This window comes from Xenopus tropicalis, chromosome 4, assembly GCF_000004195.4.
Source record: "Xenopus tropicalis strain Nigerian chromosome 4, UCB_Xtro_10.0, whole genome shotgun sequence".
In the NCBI taxonomy this organism is placed as follows: domain Eukaryota; kingdom Metazoa; phylum Chordata; class Amphibia; order Anura; family Pipidae; genus Xenopus; species Xenopus tropicalis.
The window spans coordinates 30,247,635-30,266,037 of NC_030680.2; the positions used below are offsets into that span (position 1 = coordinate 30,247,635).

General features: G+C 41.1%; 1 protein-coding gene across 1 annotated transcript in view; it reads right to left on the reverse strand.

Annotated features, from left to right (window-relative positions):
* Positions 1-18,403, reverse strand: part of LOC100493606 (mucin-5B-like) — a 104,751-nt gene that overhangs the window by 2,002 nt on the left and 84,346 nt on the right. The gene's annotated exons all lie outside the window — the stretch shown is intronic.

Here is an 18,403-nt window from a genome sequence, read left to right on the forward strand (position 1 = left end):
ATAAGATTTTATCATATTGGTATAGAACACCAACACAGCTATATAAGATGCATTTATTGTCTGATGATATACAGTATGTTGGAGGTGCAACAGTGACAAAGGGGCATTGTCCCATATATGGTTTACTTGCTCTAGTTTAAAATTGTTTTGGGAACAGGTAGAAAAAATAAGTAAGAAGATCCTTGGTTGCCAAACAGACTTTAATCCACAACTAATTTTGTTATTCTATATGGATAAGCCTGAGAAAGCATTTAAACAAAGTCTCCTTATACAACTGACATTAGCAGCAAAATTTCTAATTCCAAGGAAATGGAGGGATATTAACCCCCCCCACAATAGAAGAGTGGATAGCAAGTGTGAACGAAATATACCCAATGGAGGAGATTACTTCTTCCCTGTCACTAACAACAGAAATTTATAACAACGTGGGTCTCCTACTTAAACTTGCACAACAGACTATGATACTATATCTTTACTGTTCTATATACAGTGTTAATAGATAGGATAGTGTTAATTTAAAGAAATATAGCACTTTAAGTTACTTACCTGGTTAATGTACTCATACTCTTCCACCACTCAGGCCATTACGGCATTTGAGGAGGGTGGTTTAAAATGAACAAAATTAATTACTGTCTAATCTAGGTTGCTAGTTTCCCCTAAAAACTGTAAACATATATTAATATCTTTACCATTTTAGGGTTCCCCCTTATCCATCCGAAAAGAAGAAGGAAGTAATAATTAAATATTAAGAGGTCTTCTTCAAATGTGTTTGTAGGTGCAGTACGTGGGAAGCAGATACTGAAAATGCTTATTAGGCCACTTCCTGCTATGTACCAATTTGCCAGTAGTTGTTGCTAGGGTTCACTGAACTAGTATCTGCTAGGAGTGAGGTTATTAAGAATTTTTAGTAGGGGTCACTAAACAAATATTTGCTATGAAACACAAGACCAAGACATTATAGAGGTACTAACCGGTTCACTAATCCAGCATTCACTGGGATTACTGGGCAATTATGGGTCTGGGTAAGTCACAGGGCCACTAAATGGTAAAGGTCACTGGGTTTATCCAGTGTGGCGGGGGGGGGGGGGGGGCGGTCACTTGGTCAGCAGCAACCAGGGAGGGTGATATTGATTGGGTCAGCATATCATGGAGCTAATCATGCAGTTGTTTGCATTGGATCATTAAAACAATGTATTTGGTGAGAGCATGTACTGGTACTGGTCAGTATGAATTTGGATTATTTAGATGAGTACCTGCTTGGAGTGAGTGGGATTTACGTGTAGTTTTTTTCTGCATCGATACATCTGAGGAGCCAGATAATGAAGGCTTCCCTTGTAATATGCCCAGTTCTAGTAATTTAGCTACTGACGCATGGGTCACTCGGGAAGGAATTCAAAAGAGACTTGAACATGTAAAGGTAAACAAAGGTCCAGGGCCGGATGGGATTCATCCCAGGGTATTAAATGAGCTGAGCGCTGTGATTGCTAAACCTCTTCACTTAATTTTTCAGGATTCGTTGAGGTCTGGCATGGTGCCGAGAGACTGGCGGATTGCTAATGTGGTGCCGTTATTTAAAAAGGGATCCGTTCTCAGCCTGAAAACTATAGGCCTGTTAGTCTGACATCAGTAGTAGGAAAACTTTTGGAAGGGGTAATAAGGGATAGGGTACTTAAATACATTGCAGTTCACAATACTATTAGTTTGTGCCAGCATGGTTTTATGTGTAACAGATCTTGCCAGACTAATTTAGTCGCCTTTTATGAGGAGGTGAGTAGGAATCTCGATGCTGGAATGGCAGTTGATGTCATCTACTTGGACTTTGCTAAAGCGTTTGATACAATACCTTTTCTAATTGGACCAGTGTGGTTAGTGGAGTACCGCAGGGGTCAGTCCTCAGTCCTTTGCTTTTTAACTTGTTTATTAATGACCTGGAGGTGGGCATAGACAGTACTGTTTCTATATTTGCTGACGACACTAAATTGTGCAAAACTATAAGTTCCCTGCAGGATGCTGCCGCTTTGCAGAGCGATTTGACAATTTGACAACAACTGGAAAACTGGGCAGCAAACTGGAAAATGAGGTTCAATGTGGACAAGTGCAAAGTTATGTACCTTGGTAGAAATAACATAAACACAAGTTATCTATTAAATGGTAGTTTGTTGGGGGTATCCTTGATGGAGAAGGATCTGGGGTTTTTTTTGCAAATAAACTGCTGTCTTGTATTAAAAAAAAGGCATTGACTCAAGGAATGAAAACATAATTTTGCCCCTTTATAGGTCCCTGGTAAGGCCTCACCGTGAGTATGCAGTGCAGTTTTGGGCTCCAGTCCTTAAGAAGGATATTAATGAGCTGGAGAGAGTGCAGGGACGTGCAACTAAACTGGTAAAGGGGATGGAAGGGTTAAACTATGAGGTTAGACTGTCGAGGTTGGGGTTGTTTTCTCTGGAAAAGAGGCGCTTGCGAGGGGACATGATTACTCTGTACAAGTACATTAGAGGGGATTATAGGCAGATAGGGGGTGTTCTTTTTTTCCATAAAAACAATCAACGCACCAGAGGTCACCCCTATAGATTAGAGGAACGGAGCTTCCATTTGAAGCAGCACAGGGGGTTCTTCACAGTGAGGGCAGTGAGGTTGGGGAATGCCCTTCCTAGTGATGTTGTAATGGCAGATTCTGTTAATGCCTTTAAGAGGGGCCTGGATGAGTTCTTGAACAAGCATAATATCCAAGGCTATTGTGATACTAATATCTACAGTTAGTATTAATGTTTGTATATATAGTTATGCATGTGTTGGTATAGATTGGTAAGTATAGGTTGTGTGTGCTGGGTTTATTGGAAGGGTTGAACTTGATGGACTCTGGTCTTTTTCAACCCTATGTAACTATGTAACTAAAGGGTCTATTAATCAACTTTGACATAAGTCAGGCATCATGCCAATCTCAATAAAATGTCTTCTTCTGACGTATATATTTCAGTGATGATTCTTGACTCATTCTGGCACACTACCTGGACAAACATGGGTCATATATTCCATGCCATCTGGCTTAACTGGTTTAATGTCCTTTGCCCTGAATACAATCAACATTTCTAATAATTATGACCGATTTACTGCAGTCACTTACTTTAAATATTTGAGGTGAAACTTCCGGAAAGATTTAGGGATCAGCTCATTGTCATGTTGCCTATCCTGCAGCACTTTGCAGTATATCATTTTGTGCACACATTTGAATAAATTAATTTTATTGTACCATACTGCCTTACTCTTGCCATATTGTCTTACTATACCTACTATTCCTTAGCTCCAGTCATTACCATTATGCTATGATCTTAACTTCTATACATTCCATCTTTTCCAACTTCTGCTATGGGCACCATCTTACACTACTATACATGGTATTCCATAACTGCAGACCTTTCAAGAACCTATTGTCCTTAGTAATGAGCTACTGCCACAAGGTACATTTTTGTAGTTGTTATCCCACAGTCAGAGCCATCACCCTGAAGCTATAATCCCCACTGCTGCAGACTCCATCTCTCTGTACTACACCTGCTTTTAAAGCAACTTTAGAGACAGTTATTTTGGAATCAAGGTAACTAACCTACTGTATATAATCTAGTCACTCTAGATTACTCTAGTCAGCTTCTGTTTTGTTGACCCTAGTCTGTCCTTTGCTAATCACTGCCCACTCTGACCACTGATTTATATATCTTGTCCTGACCCTTGACTCTGTAACATGAAGTCCTGGACTTTGAGCACTCCCTTGCCAACCCTAGTCTGTTGTCTTTAATGGGTTAGATCTATGGAGTTGCTGCTGAAGAATCCTGAGGCACCAAATGAACACTGGCGAACACGGGTACTTTTGGAGCTTTCTAGCACCGCCACAGTATATGAGCCAACAGTTGGTAGTCCATGTATGCTAAACTGAGTAGTACATTACAGCAAGCTTGGGCCAAACTTGTATCCATCCAAGGCTGCCTACACTGTTGCTCTACTGGAAGCCATTCTAAAAGCATCCAGCAACTGGAAGTCTTACACAACTTAGAAGCAGAAGGTTTTAAAGTCTAGTTTGTTAAGTTCTTCACCTGTATGGTATTAGCTTGAGGAGCTTCTGTTTGAGAAAGAAAGGATGTCTTGGTGGCAGATTCCACTAATTTTATTACCAGTTATGCTCCTATCCAATTCCCTAATACCTTCTTTCAGGTCTTATGCATGTGTCATTGTGCCCAAGATTCACACCATTACTTAACTGAGTGTTAAAACGAGCCCTTAGTTGCTCAGTTTTCCCAATGGAATTCTTGCCAATACCCAGCCAAGCAATGTGGTGATAGCACATCTTATTAAGGCATTTAAGAGTCACTTGGATGACTTCTTGGACTAGTATAGTATCCAATACTACAGCACTTCCTATATAGACCTATCAATGCCATTAATAGGTCTATATAGGTATGTGTATATTTGAAATGGGGGTCATTTGGAGGGGTAAAACTTAATGGACTATGGTGTGTTCTAAAATATTCTATACACTAATGTATGTATAGAAAATTTGTTGTGTACACCACAATTTTGACATTATTACATTGACATTTTACATTCATATCCAAGTTAAAAACAGAATGGTTTATGTATGTATATAGCATATCTTGTCCACAGAACATTCTTCTTTTGTATATTAGCATTTATGCACACAGGTATCCTCTACCAACTTGTTTTATCTAAAGTAGTCTTCATAGTTTAACACAAAATGTACTTTGGTGAACTAAAATGTATATATGCCAAGATATACATGTAATAAACAGAGAAAAAACTACAAAGGCATTAACTATTATAGTTACATAGTTACATTATTACATAGGGTTGAAAAAAGACCAGAGTCCATCAAGTTCAACCCTTCCAAGTAAACCCAGCACACACAACCTATGGTCACCTCTAATATTTAGCAGCAATATAAAATGGAGCAAGGACTGTGGCCAAGCTGTAAAAAAGAAACCTTTCTTTGCCTTATCTATTAAGTATGAGTCAAACGACTTCCTTATCAGGAATTGGGGCAGCAAAGAAGAAGTTAACTAAGATAAAAAATAAATAAATAAAGGGAAAGCCTGGAATTTACAGACCTTGTAGAATAAATCACAGCTCTTGTTTATATTTAAGGCTGGCTTCAATTTGATATTTTATTTGTGATTCTTTATTGCCGCCCTGGGTAAACTGCTTCTATCAGTGTTCATAGCAGGAGTTGCTAGGGGAAACAATATGATATTGAAGTAGATATCAAATCTGTTCCTAAGAATACAAAAATAAAATGTGTTTTAAATGATCTTTTCTTTCATCAAAGCTATTAATGTTGGAAACTTCAGTAGTAGGTAAACAATTCTATAGTAAATTATTAGTGCATAGGAACAATGATAAAGTTATAACACATCATTTTAAATGGAGTGACACAGAAGTAATTGTTTGGAAAAGAAATCTTGAAGTACAGGTATAGGACTTATTATCCAGAATGCTCGGGACTTGGGGCTTTCCAGATAAGGCATCTTTGTAATTTGGATACCTTAAGTCTACTAAGAAATTGTTTAAACATCATTTAAACCCAATAGGATTGTTCTGCCCCCAATAAGTATTAATTATATCTTAGTTGGGACCAAGTACAGGTACTGTTTTATTATTACAGAGAAAAGGGAATCATTTAACCATTAAATAAACCCAATAGGGCTGTTCTGCCCCCAATAAGGGGTAATTATATCTTAGTTGGGACCAAGTACAGGTACTGTTTTATTATTACAGAGAAAAAGGAAATCATTTTTAAAAATTAGAATTATTTGCTTTTAATGGAGTCTATGGGAGATGGCCTTTCCGTAATTTGGAACTTTCTGGATAATGGGTTTCCGTACAATGGAACCTTTACTGTAATAGAGTGCACAGAAACCCAAGCTAAGGATGCCTCGCTTCCCTGCTATATCTCCACTAAAATGCTATGGTTTCTACAGGTTGCAAATTGGCCTGCACCTTGAAAAACTGAAGCAGTTCTCTCTGCAACCCATATAAATATAATGATGCTGTAAGGCATTGGACGGAAACTTAAGTACGCCGTGACATCATGCACCTACCTTCCTGGCCTATTTAAAGATCAACAGAGCTCTCCTTGCTTGGTTTCCTGCCATGTCCTGTCTATTCTCCAAGCTGGATCCCTAACTTTTATTGATTGCTGCCTGACTACTGACCTTTGAACCAGCTTTGCCTTCGCTGACCTCAGCACATCTCACCATTGTTTTGCCTACTCCTTGTTACCTCACTTGTAGACTGCACTGTCCCCAGTCCACTCCACCGACTTCCTGTACTCCTTCTGGACTAGCCTAGTGTGAGTGTAGGCTGATTGTGAGTCAAATCTGTGACTGATCCTATCTTCGAGCCAGACAGCTACATGTTATAGCAGGCTGTATTCATAAGGGAAGGTGGGGGGAGGCACCAAGTTGTTCCCCCCATCCCCCACACATGCCATAAATTGTCCGTAGTGATAAGCAAATCTGTGAAAAAAATACTGAAATGGTGAGAAATGTGACGCGCACAATTTTTTTTACTCGTGAGACTTCTTTTGATGCATCCGCAACTTTTTCCTCACTCTGTAAAAAAAATTTTTCACACGCTTCTTTTTTCCTTTTTTTTGTTCCCCACACTTTTGACACAACCACGCCCACATTTTTACGCAACCGCGCCCAATTTGACACACGACAAAACGATTTTACTCGCAATGATTTTTTCTGCGGCAAATTTTCACTGAAGTTTCGCGAAACAATTCGCCAATGCCGAAATGCGGAAATTCGGTGCAAATCCATGCCTGGCGAAAAAATTCACTCATCACTATTAGTCTTGATTTATAAGTAATTTTGGGAGAACACTTCTAGTACATTGGTAGTTTGATACCCTTGCTTTGATAACATTCCTCTGTAGATGATAAGAATTACCCTACTTATATCCAGTGCACAGGTGCTTTTTGCACACTGGCTCACTAGCCATAGTATTCTTGTTAATAGTTTCTAGAGATGTAGCGAACTGTTCGCCGGCGAACTAATTCGCGCAAACATCGGGTGTTCGCGTTCGCGAAAATTTGCGGACTTTTGCCGATGTTCGCCACTTTGGGTTCGCCGCGGTTTTTTTTGGTGCCGCGTTTTTTCGCCTTGGTTTTCCCGCCGCGTTTTTTCGCTTCGTTTTATCGCCTATGCATATACATAGGAATAGCTTGCGGGGTTTTTTTGGCGTTTTTTTTTTGGCGTTTTTTTTACAAAGTATTTTTCAGAGAAGTTTTTGCCCTTGATCCCACTCCTGCATGTCACTGTCCAGGTCGTGGCACCCTTTAAACAACTTTAAAATCAGTTTTCTGGCCAGAAATGGCTTTTCTAGGTTTTAAAGTTCGCCTTCCCATTGAAGTCTATGGGGTTCGCAAAGTTCGCGAATATTCGCGAGTTTTGGCGAAAGTCCGCGAACGGGTTCGCGAACATTTGCGCCGATGTTCGCTACATCACTAATAGTTTCATCATTTTCTAGTCAGCATTTGGTCCAGAGGAACCCTGCAATATGGTATAAGGGCAATGCACTGACTGTGCTGTCGGATAGCCCTGTGCTATACAAGATATCTTAGCGTTATACTTTCCTGATCCACACACATGGAATAAACTTTTGGATTACCCCTTCTACTTGCACCAAACATCAAATGAATGACATGATTTAGTACATAGAAAACGTAATGCATCTTTGACGAGGAAAAATAGCAAAGGCAAAGGACATTAACATGATGTGTCACTAAAATGTGCTCCTAGACTAAAATGTTTCTTCTGTATAAATGAAGTCCTTTATACATTATATTTAAGCCTTTTCTGCTATATATGCAGTAAGAAGAATAGGAAAATCTACATTCCAAGGAACTGCATGTTTTTAATTGAGGGGGTTATTTAATATAAAGTACACAGTACAATTCTTATCACCAATAGCAATCAATCAGCAGGTAGCTTTTCCCGGTCACCTGTTTAAAAGCAAATATTTTATTGGTTACTTCACCTGGGCAAACTTTGTACCTTTTATTACATATAGGGTAAATTGTTAAAAGTGCAATCCATCTACTCTACCCTACTATATATAGTAGAGCACTACTCTACTATAAATATAATATATATGGCATGGCAGAGGAATGCTGTACAATGCACTGTACAAAAGCCATAATATGCTCTGAAATCATGTTATCGCAAGGCCACATGAAAGAGTTAAACAGCTGCCTAGGTCAATGTTCTTGGTCAAATAATGAATGTATTATTGTTCATAAAAAGGTCCCAATAAAGCCACTCCAGAGCATTTTTGAAATATTCAATGATATCGCCCTCTAAAGCGTTGTGAAAAATGCTGCAGGCTACTCAACAGCCAATGATATCGAGCTGACAGACTATACCAAACCCGATCTTCAAAAATAACACCTTTGAGAGAAAAGGGCAACCATCCCATACAAGGCATACTTGTTAAGCTCTCACTATCTGTAGTTATACATTTGTGCAAAGATAACTATGAGCCAGCTGTTCAGGGTTAAAGAATCATAAAATACTGAGATTGTTGATTTGTTCTAAAATGGAACTAAAAATTGCATTAGAGACAATTCTAAAGAAGCAAATCCATAGCCCTGGTCATGATGAGTCACATTAATGAAAATCAGAAGGAAAATAGCAAGTCCCTTAACTAGCATTTTTTTTTTTTTGTTACTAATGAGTTTTGGGAGAGGGAAACAGTGAAAGGACCCTAAAATGGAATATTTGAGAGAAAATTACTAGATAACCAATATACAATCTAATATTTATTTAGATTTATTTAGATAAATATATATATGTCAACACAGTTGATTGGTGTCTGAGACATAGTGAATTGTCCGTGGTAGTGATGAGCAAATTTTTTCACCAGGCATGGATTTGCAGCATATTTCTGCATTTCGCCATTGGCAAATTGTTTCCCGAAACTTCAGTGAAAATTTGCAGCGGAAAAATTTGTCACCGTGGCAAAAACTGGCGTGGTCATGTCTAATTGGGCACGGTCGTGCCAAAAAAGCATTTGCGACAAAAAAAATAGCCATGGGCGACAAAAAATAAATGTGGGCGACAAAAATGATGCTGGCGGCACAAAAAAATCGAGCAATTTTTTCGCCATTTCACAAATTTTCTTGCTATTTCGCAAATTTTATGGCAAACGAAACAGGGCAGATTCATACATCACTAGTCCCTGTCCATTGGTAGAACCATTATCAGCTTCACCTCCCTCTGTGAAAATGTGAATAGTGAATAGACATATCTTGCATTGTAATTAATTTAGCTCATACCTTGACCACTGCATGAAAATCTAGTTATATAATTATGAGGTACAATTGGACAGAGACATGTTACATTTTGTAGTACTTTGTACAGTATTTAGAATTTTTCTGAAAGGGCTTATGCCAAACAATGCGAATGATACTACTAGTATGTAAATACTGAGACTGTCTGACTAAGAACTAAGCAAACATTGTTTTAACAATCCTGGTAAACATGTCTCATTTCAGACAGAAGAATATATGTGGCAGCTGGAGCAGGAAGAAGGAAAAAGAACCCAAATATTATGAACATTGCATAGGTAGGTCGGTAAGATTGAATGGAGAAAGTATCATTCACTCTCCAATAAAAGTGCCAAAATAAAATATCAGTTCTTCATTTTTACTGAATGAAAACCAAATACCGTCCATTGAGTATAAACCCATAATGATCCATAACCCATTGTTACCCTTTATGTGGAGAAGGGTATGGAACCCTTGCAAAATGGTGCTGCAACAGTTACACACTTGGGCACATGTACTAATCCACGAACGTCCGAAAAGCGTCCGAATGCGTTTTTTTCGTAATGATCGGTAATTTGCGACTTTTTAGAGCGCTCAATACGAAAAAGTCGTGGCAATTCGCGAAAGTCGTAATGGCTATGAAAAAGTCGCGACAATTCACAAAAGTCATAATGGCTATGAAAAAGTCGCGACAATTCAAGAAATTTGTAATGGCTATGAAAAAGTTGCGACAATTCGCGCAAGTCGTAACGGCAACGAAAAAGTTGCAAAAAATACGAAAAAGTCGCAAAATGTTCGTTATCCAATCCAAATTTTTCCCATTCGGATTCGGATTCGTGGATTAGTAAATCAGCCCCACTGTCTTCCCAAAAACCTCCAAACAAAACAGTGAGAATATCCAACCAGTCACTAAAGGTAAAAAAAATGTAAAAAGACTTGCTAAACATTATGGGGCCGATTCACTAAAGGGCGATAAAACAAGCGATATTTATAGCATGTGTTTTTATCTCTTATTTTTTGCGACTTTGCGCTTGATTCACTAAAAGGACACGCGTCATAATTAAGAAGCGATATTTAACTTGCAATGAGCATTTTTCTTGTGTTATTTTCCGCCGTGTGCGTTATTTTGCACTGCGCGTGATATATTTTGCCGCGTGCTATATTAGCGCACGATATTACGCATGTAACCATTACTTTCAGAATACTACTTTTCTGAAAATGACCATTTCTCTGCAAACTGGAGGCTGCGTCACTCTAGGGCCAACACAGACTTGAAAAAATTCCACTGCAAAGTCCATATTGTGTTGCCAAAAGCTCACAGACCGCAATTTTCTTTAAGTACCGTCTGCCCCAAGTAGGTGTTAATATTCGCACAGACCAATGCGATATTTAGCGTGTTTAACGCATCATATGTGTTTGTGAATCATGCGTTTTATTATTATTTCTATTTGCTAATTAACGCAATGCATTAGAAATAACGCGGTATGCGGATTAATGCACGCTAAATTACTTTGATGAATCGATACTTAATTATCGCATGCTTTTTAATGCAAAACACTATGCCATAAGCGTTATCGACCTGTGAATCAGCCCCTATGTGCATTACACTTCAATCTGAATCTAAGCAAACGCTGTCAGAAATAAAGTCAGAAATAAGGGGGTTAGGTGAAAGGAGAACAGGGATGAAGAGATATATGTATTAATCTCGAGGATGAAATGTCTTCATTGCAGACATAGGGGCAGATTTACCAAAGCACGAATTCGAATCCCGAATGGCAAAAATTCGGATTGGAAACAAAAATTTTGTCGCCGTCGCGACTTTATCGTATTTTGCGATTGCGATTTTTTCCTATTGAGTGATTGTAGACGGCGGAAAAACCAATCAGATTTTTTCACGACGGTGAAAAAGTCGGGGAAAATATACGATAAAGTCGCGACGGCGACGAAAAAGTCGCGGACAATACGAAAAAATACCGATCATTACGAAAAAAAACACATTCGGACGCCTTCGGACCGTTCGTGGATTAGTAAATCTGCCCCATAAAGTATAGGTTTAGAATGTACATACACATCAGAGATATCTCTGAAGACATTAAAGTTCAAGACCTGATTTCTTTCTTAAGACTTTAATCTGAAGAGTTCTACCACAAATCTGGTACCATGAGATGTAATAGCAAGATTTCCCTTAGAGAATTCAGGAATGTGAAAAAGTTACCAGACCAATTCAAACTGACCAACATATTTGCAACTTTAGCCCAATGCAAAGAATATGCAGAAGGTTAACAAACCATATCAATGGGGTTTTCCTACAAAAGAAATTGTAGCCAAAAATTGCACTACTGTTGCGCTAAACTCGCCTGAGGAGGCTCGGAGCATTATACGCGAATAGGAGTTACTGTCATATATTTACGACAATGGTTTATTTAGATGAAGCAGGGTTTTACCTATCAGCTTGTTTATGTTGTATATTTTTATAGAGACCTACATTGTGTGCAAGTATAGTTTCCCTTTAAATCTTCTAAGAAATCATTTGAAGGTTAATAATTAAAGTTAATAGGATTGTTTTGCCTCCAATAAGGATCAGTTGTATCTGAGTTGAAATCAAAGCCAAGTTACTGTTTTATTACTAGGGATGTAGCGAACTGTTCGCCGGCGAACTAATTCGCGCGAACATCGGGTGTTCGCGAATGCGGAAGTTTGCGAACTTTCGGCGTATGTTCGCCATTTGGGTTCGCCTTAGCTGGCGCGAAATTTTGACCTCTCACCCCAAACCAGCAGATACATGGCAGCCAATCAGGCAGCTCTCCCTCCTGGGCCAACCCCCCCCCCCTTGGACCACTCCCTTCCATATATAAACCGAAGCCCAGCAGCCATTTTACATTCTGCCTGTGTGTGCTTGAAGAGATAGTGTAGGGAGAGAGCTGTGATTGATTTGAGGGAGAGTTTAAGTAGTTTTTCTGGCTAGTAATCTACTTTCTACTGCTCTGTATTTGTGTGGGGAGAGGACTGAGGAGCTGTGTATTTATTTTGAGGCAGAGTTTAAGTAGTTTTTCTGGCTAGTAATCTACTTTCTACTGCTCTGTATTTGTGTGGGGAGAGGACTGAGGAGCGGAGAGTCAGAGAGGCAGGAGGAGATTAAGACTTAGAAGAAGCAGGGACAGCTCCCAGGGAACAGTAGGGCAACAACATGAATCGGCACCTGTGGTCAGCCAGCCAACGCACCCGCCAACTTCTACTGTTACTGCTAGAAAGCCCACATCAAAAGGCTCAGCAGTGTGGCATTTTTTTAATGTGTGTGCCTCTGACAAAAGCGCTGTAATTTGCAATGAGTGCAGTCAGAAACTGAGTCTTGGGAAGCCCAACACCCACTTAGGTACAACTGCTATGCGAAGGCACATGAACGCCAAACACAAAGCACTATGGGAGCAACACCTCAAAGGCAGCAGCCAAATGCTAAGCCACCCTCCTTCTGCTCCAGCATCTTACTGCTCTACCTCTGCTGTCCTTGACCCGTCTCAACCACCCTCCACTCCGCCTTCCAGTTCCTGCTCATCTGCCCCCAGCCAAGTTTCTGTGAGGGCCATGTTTGAGCGTAAAAAACCAATGCCTCCGAGTCATCCCCTTGCCCGGCGTCTGACAGCTGGATTGTCTGCACTCTTAGCCCGCCAGCTTTTACCATACCAGCTGGTGGACTCTGAGGCTTTCCACCAATTTGTAGCAAATGGGACACCGCAGTGGAAGGTACCCAGCCGCAATTTTTTTTCACAGAAGGGAATACCACACCTGTACCAGCATGTGCAGAGCCAAATCACCGCATCTCTGTCATTTAGTGTTGGGGCAAAGGTCCATATGACTACTGACACATGGTCCTCCAAGCATGGTCAGGGCAGGTATGTCACCTACACTGCCCACTGGGTGAACCTGGTGATGGCTGGGAAGCAGGGAATGCGTGGTTCAACAACAGTGGAATTGGTGTCACCGCCACGGGTTGCATGCGGGTCTGCCACCACCTCTACTCCTCCTTTGCTCTCTAACTCGTCTTCTAAGTCGTCTTCTAAGTCGTCTTCTAACTTGGCTTCTTCCTCGGCTTCTTCCTCCTCTGCTGCTGTGTCCTCCTCCACACCTGTGCACCCCCAGCTCCACATAGGCTATTCGACGTGCCAGGTACGCCGTTGTCATGCTGTCTTGGGCATGACGTGCCTGGAAAGTAGAAACCATACCGGATCTGTACTCCTGTCATCTCTGCACTCACAGGCCAATCGGTGGCTGACCCCACACCAACTGAAAATTGGAAAAGTGGTGTGTGACAACGGAAGCAATCTGTTGGCAGCACTGAGACTGGGCAATTTAACACATGTGCCCTGCATGGCACATGTTTTAAATTTGATAGTCCAACGGTTTGTCTCGAAGTACCCAGGATTGCAGGACATTCTCAGGCAGTCCAGGAAGGTGTCTGGCCATTTCAGACGTTCCTACACAGCCATGGCACGCCTTGCTGACATTCAGCGGCGGCACAACTTGCCAGTCAGGCGTTTAATTTGCGACAGCCAGACTCGCTGGAATTCCACGCTAATGATGTTTGAACGTCTGCTGCAACAACAAAGAGCCATCAATGAATACCTATTTGAACTGGGTGGTAGGACTGGATCTGCAGAGCTGGGGATTTTTTTCCCCCGTTACTGGGTGCTTATGCGCGACGCCTGCAGGCTGATGCGCCCTTTTGACGAGGTCACAAATATGGTTAGTCGCACTGAAGGCACCATCAGCGACCTAATACCCTTTGCTTTTTTTCTTGAGCGTGCCGTGCGACGAGTGACAGATGACGCTGTAGACCAGCGTGACCAAGAGCCTGATTTCTGGGCGGAATCACCAGAACGTTCCCAGGCACCTGCTGCAACGCAGGGAGAGGTGTCAGAAGCGGAGTCAGAGGAGGAAGGTGGCTTTGTGGAGGCAGAAGACCAACAGGAGCAGGCTTCCCAGGGGGCTTGTGGTCACCTTTTGTGGAGCCCTGGTCTTGTACGTGGCTGGGGGAGGAGACGGTGGTGGATGAGGACGTAGTCCTTGATAACGAGGAAGGGGAGATGGATACCTCTGCATCCAACCTTGTGAGAATGGGGTGTTTCATGCTGTCATGCCTGTTGAAGGACCCCCGTATCAAGAGGCTTAAGGAGAAGGACCTGTACTGGGTGGCAACGCTACTAGACCCTCGTTACAAGCATAAAGTGGCAGAAATGTTACCAACGTACCACAAGTCCGAAAGGATGCTGCATTTCCAAACCAGCCTGCAAAACATGTTGTACAATTCTTTTAAGGGTGATGTCACTCCACATTCCAGGGGCAGAGGTGCCGGTAATCCTCCCACGAGCACACCTGCAAGGACAATGCACTTTGGCCACTCTGTAACGTCAGACATGCAAAGTTTTTTCAGTCCAAGGCAGCGCCAGGACCCTTCTGGATCCACCCTCAGAGAACGCCTCGACCGGCAGGTAGCGGACTACCTGGCATTAACTGCAGATATTTACACTCTGAGGAGCGATGAACCCCTGGACTACTGGGTGCGCAGGCTTGATCTGTGGCCAGAGCTGTCACAATTTGCCATAAATCTGTTGTCTTGCCCTGCCTCAAGTGTCCTCTCAGAAAGGACCTTTAGTGCAGCAGGAGGGATTGTAACTGAGAAGAGAACTCGCCTAGGTCACAAAAGTGTTGATTACCTGACCTTTATTAAAATGAATGAGGCATGGATCTCGGAGGGTTACTGCACGCCGGAAGACTTGTTCTGACTGCCCATGCAGCTGTCCTTCTCTGCACGCCGCTTGACACCACACACAGCTGTCCTTTAGCGTCCTCCTCCACCACCGTACAAACTAGGGTGCAAATCCTACTGGCTTAATTGTAAGCCAAACTTTTTGGACAGGTAAATCCTGAATTTTTCTCTCTTCTACTCTTCTGTGCTTGTCACCCTATCTGAGTTCTTTGAAAGGGTTTGGCTGGGGCATGGTTATGATACCATCTAGCTTTGATGTTTTTAATGTCTTCTGTGCTTGTTGTCACCCTATCTGAGTTCTTTGAAAGGGTTTGGCTGGGGCATGGTTATTATACCATCTAGCTTTGATGTGTTTAATGTCTTCTGTGCTTGTCACCCTATATGAGTTCTTTGAAAGGGTTTGGCTGGGGCATGGTTATTATACCATCTAGCTTTGATGTGTTTAATGTCTTCTGTGCTTGTCACCCTATCTGAGTTCTTTGAAAGGGTTTGGCTGGGGCATGGTTATGATACCATCTAGCTTTGATGTTTTTAATGTCTTCTGTGCTTGTTGTCACCCTATCTGAGTTCTTTGAAAGGGTTTGGCTGGGGCATGGTTATTATACCATCTAGCTTTGATGTGTTTAATGTCTTCTGTGCTTGTCACCCTATATGAGTTCTTTGAAAGGGTTTGGCTGGGGCATGGTTATTATACCATCTAGCTTTGATGTGCTTAATGTCTTCTGTGCTTGTCACCCTATATGAGTTCTTTGAAAGGGTTTGGCTGGGGCATGGTTATTATACCATCTAGCTTTGATGTTTTTAATGTCTTCTGTGCTTGTCACCCTATCTGAGTTCTTTGAAAGGGTTTGGCTGGGGCATGGTTATGATACCATCTAGCTTTGATGTTTTTAATGTCTTCTGTGCTTGTTGTCACCCTATCTGAGTTCTTTGAAAGGGTTTGGCTGGGGCATGGTTATTATACCATCTAGCTTTGATGTGTTTAATGTCTTCTGTGCTTGTCACCCTATCTGAGTTCTTTGAAAGGGTTTGGCTGGGGCATGGTTATTATACCATCTAGCTTTGATGTTTTTAATGTCTTCTGTGCTTGTCACCCTATCTGAGTTCTTTGAAAGGGTTTGGCTGGGGCATGGTTATTATACCATCTAGCTTTGATGTTTTTAATGTCTTCTGTGCTTGTCACCCTATCTGAGTTCTTTGAAAGGGTTTGGCTGGGGCATGGTTATTATACCATCTAGCTTTGATGTTTTTAATGTCTTCTGTGCTTGTTGTCACCCTATCTTAGTTCTTTGAAAGGGTTTGCCTGGGGCATGGTTATGATACCATCTATCTAAGATATTTTTTCTGTCTTCTGTGCTTGGTACGGTATCTTCGATTTTTTAAAGGTTCTGCCTCAGGATTGGTTATGATACCATCTATCTAACATATTTTTTCTGTCCTCTGTGCTTCAGTGGCTGCAACAAAAAAAACATAATTTTTTAGGAATGTACACATTCCTGATTTTTCAGGATTCTGCAACGGCGGCAAAATCGTATCTTTTATGGTCACCACAGGTGATCGAAAAGGTAGGACAAACCTGGGCCCACACTGCAGAACCAGTGTTTTTTGGTTCACGTCACTGTACATTGAATTACCTCTGCCTGACCATGCACGTGTGCACAAGCACGGTGACTGCTAAACACACCACTACAGAAATATTCCCACCGACGGGACGAACGTCCTGGAGGTGACAAGCAACTAGTAAAAACTAATATTCGCACACTTGACAGTATCATTAAAGCTTTTTGCGTTTTTTTTCGTTGCAGTAAACGCGGCGTTTTGTCTTTGCGTGTGAACCGGCCGTAACCTTTACACGACTTGATTGGAATGTAGATGCCGGACTTTTTAAAGCAGTTTATTACATAAGTTTAGGAATGTAGTGTGTTTTCTCCCCTTAACAGCACAAAACGCAACGCTGTGTCAACAACGTATTTTTCAGAGAAATTTTTGCCCTTGATGCCCCTCCTGCATGCCACTGTCCAGGTTGTGGCACCCTTTAAACAACTTTAAAATCAGTTTTCTGGCCAGAGATGACTTTTCTAGGTTTTAAAGTTCGCCTTCCCATTGAAGTCTATGGGGTTCGCAAAGTTCGCGAACGTTCGCACTTTCCGGCGAAAGTTCGCGAACGGGTTCGCGGACATTTTTTTTTAGGTTCGCTACATCCCTATTTATTACCACAGAGAAAAAAAAATGATTTAAAAAAGATCAATTTATATGCTTAGAATGGAGTCTATGGGAGATGGCCTTCCCAGCAATATAGAACTTTCTGGATAACAGATCTCATACCTGTACAAAGAGGACATGATAACTGATTGAATGGATTATTAATGTAATTAATGTATGACACACATGCCAGATTCCCAGTTAATAGGAGCTTCTGCAAATGGCTTCCAGATATCAGTAGAACAAGAGTAACTCCAGGAAAAAGATTGGCTTACGCTTGTGTCAAGTGCCCACACCTCAGTAAATATGCAGAGCTAAGGAGCATAGAAAGTCTGACCCCCTGTGTAACTAAAAGCTAGGTGTATCACACCTAAACCACACAAGGATTACATTTATTGTGTATAGAGGAGGGCAGGGACATACAATCCCCATTTACATTCAGACTCCTGTGCTTACAGTCATTTAAATGATAGGGTTTTTTTGGTATTAAAGCCAGAAGTTTGCCTTCGACAATTCTCACACCCAAACTGTGAGATTATAATTTGGGTATCTGTATGAGCATTTGTCGATGGGCTGTTACTAACCAACTAACGGCCTCGGTAGCAATTATATTTGTTCATTTTTTCCCACTTCAAAATTTGTATACAGGTATAGAACCCGTTATCCAGAATGCTCGGGACCAAGGGTATTCCAGATAAGGGGTCTTTCTGTAATTTGGATCTTCATGCCTTAAGTCTGCTAAAAAAATCAATAAAACATGAATTAAACCCAATAGAATTGTTTTGCATGCAATAAGGATTATTTATATCTTAGTTGGGATCAATTAAAGGGTACTGTTTTATTATTATAGAGAAAAGGGAATCATTTAACCATTAAATAAACCCAATAAGACTGTTCTGCCCCCAATAAGGGGTAATTATATCTTAGTTGGGATCAAGTATAGGTACTGTTTTATTATTACAGAGAAAAGGGAATCATTTAACCATTAAACAAACCCAATAGGGCTGTTCTGCCCCAATAAGGGGTAATTATATCTTAGTTGGGATCAAGTATAGGTACTGTTTTATTATTACAGAGAAAAGGGAATCATTTAACCATTA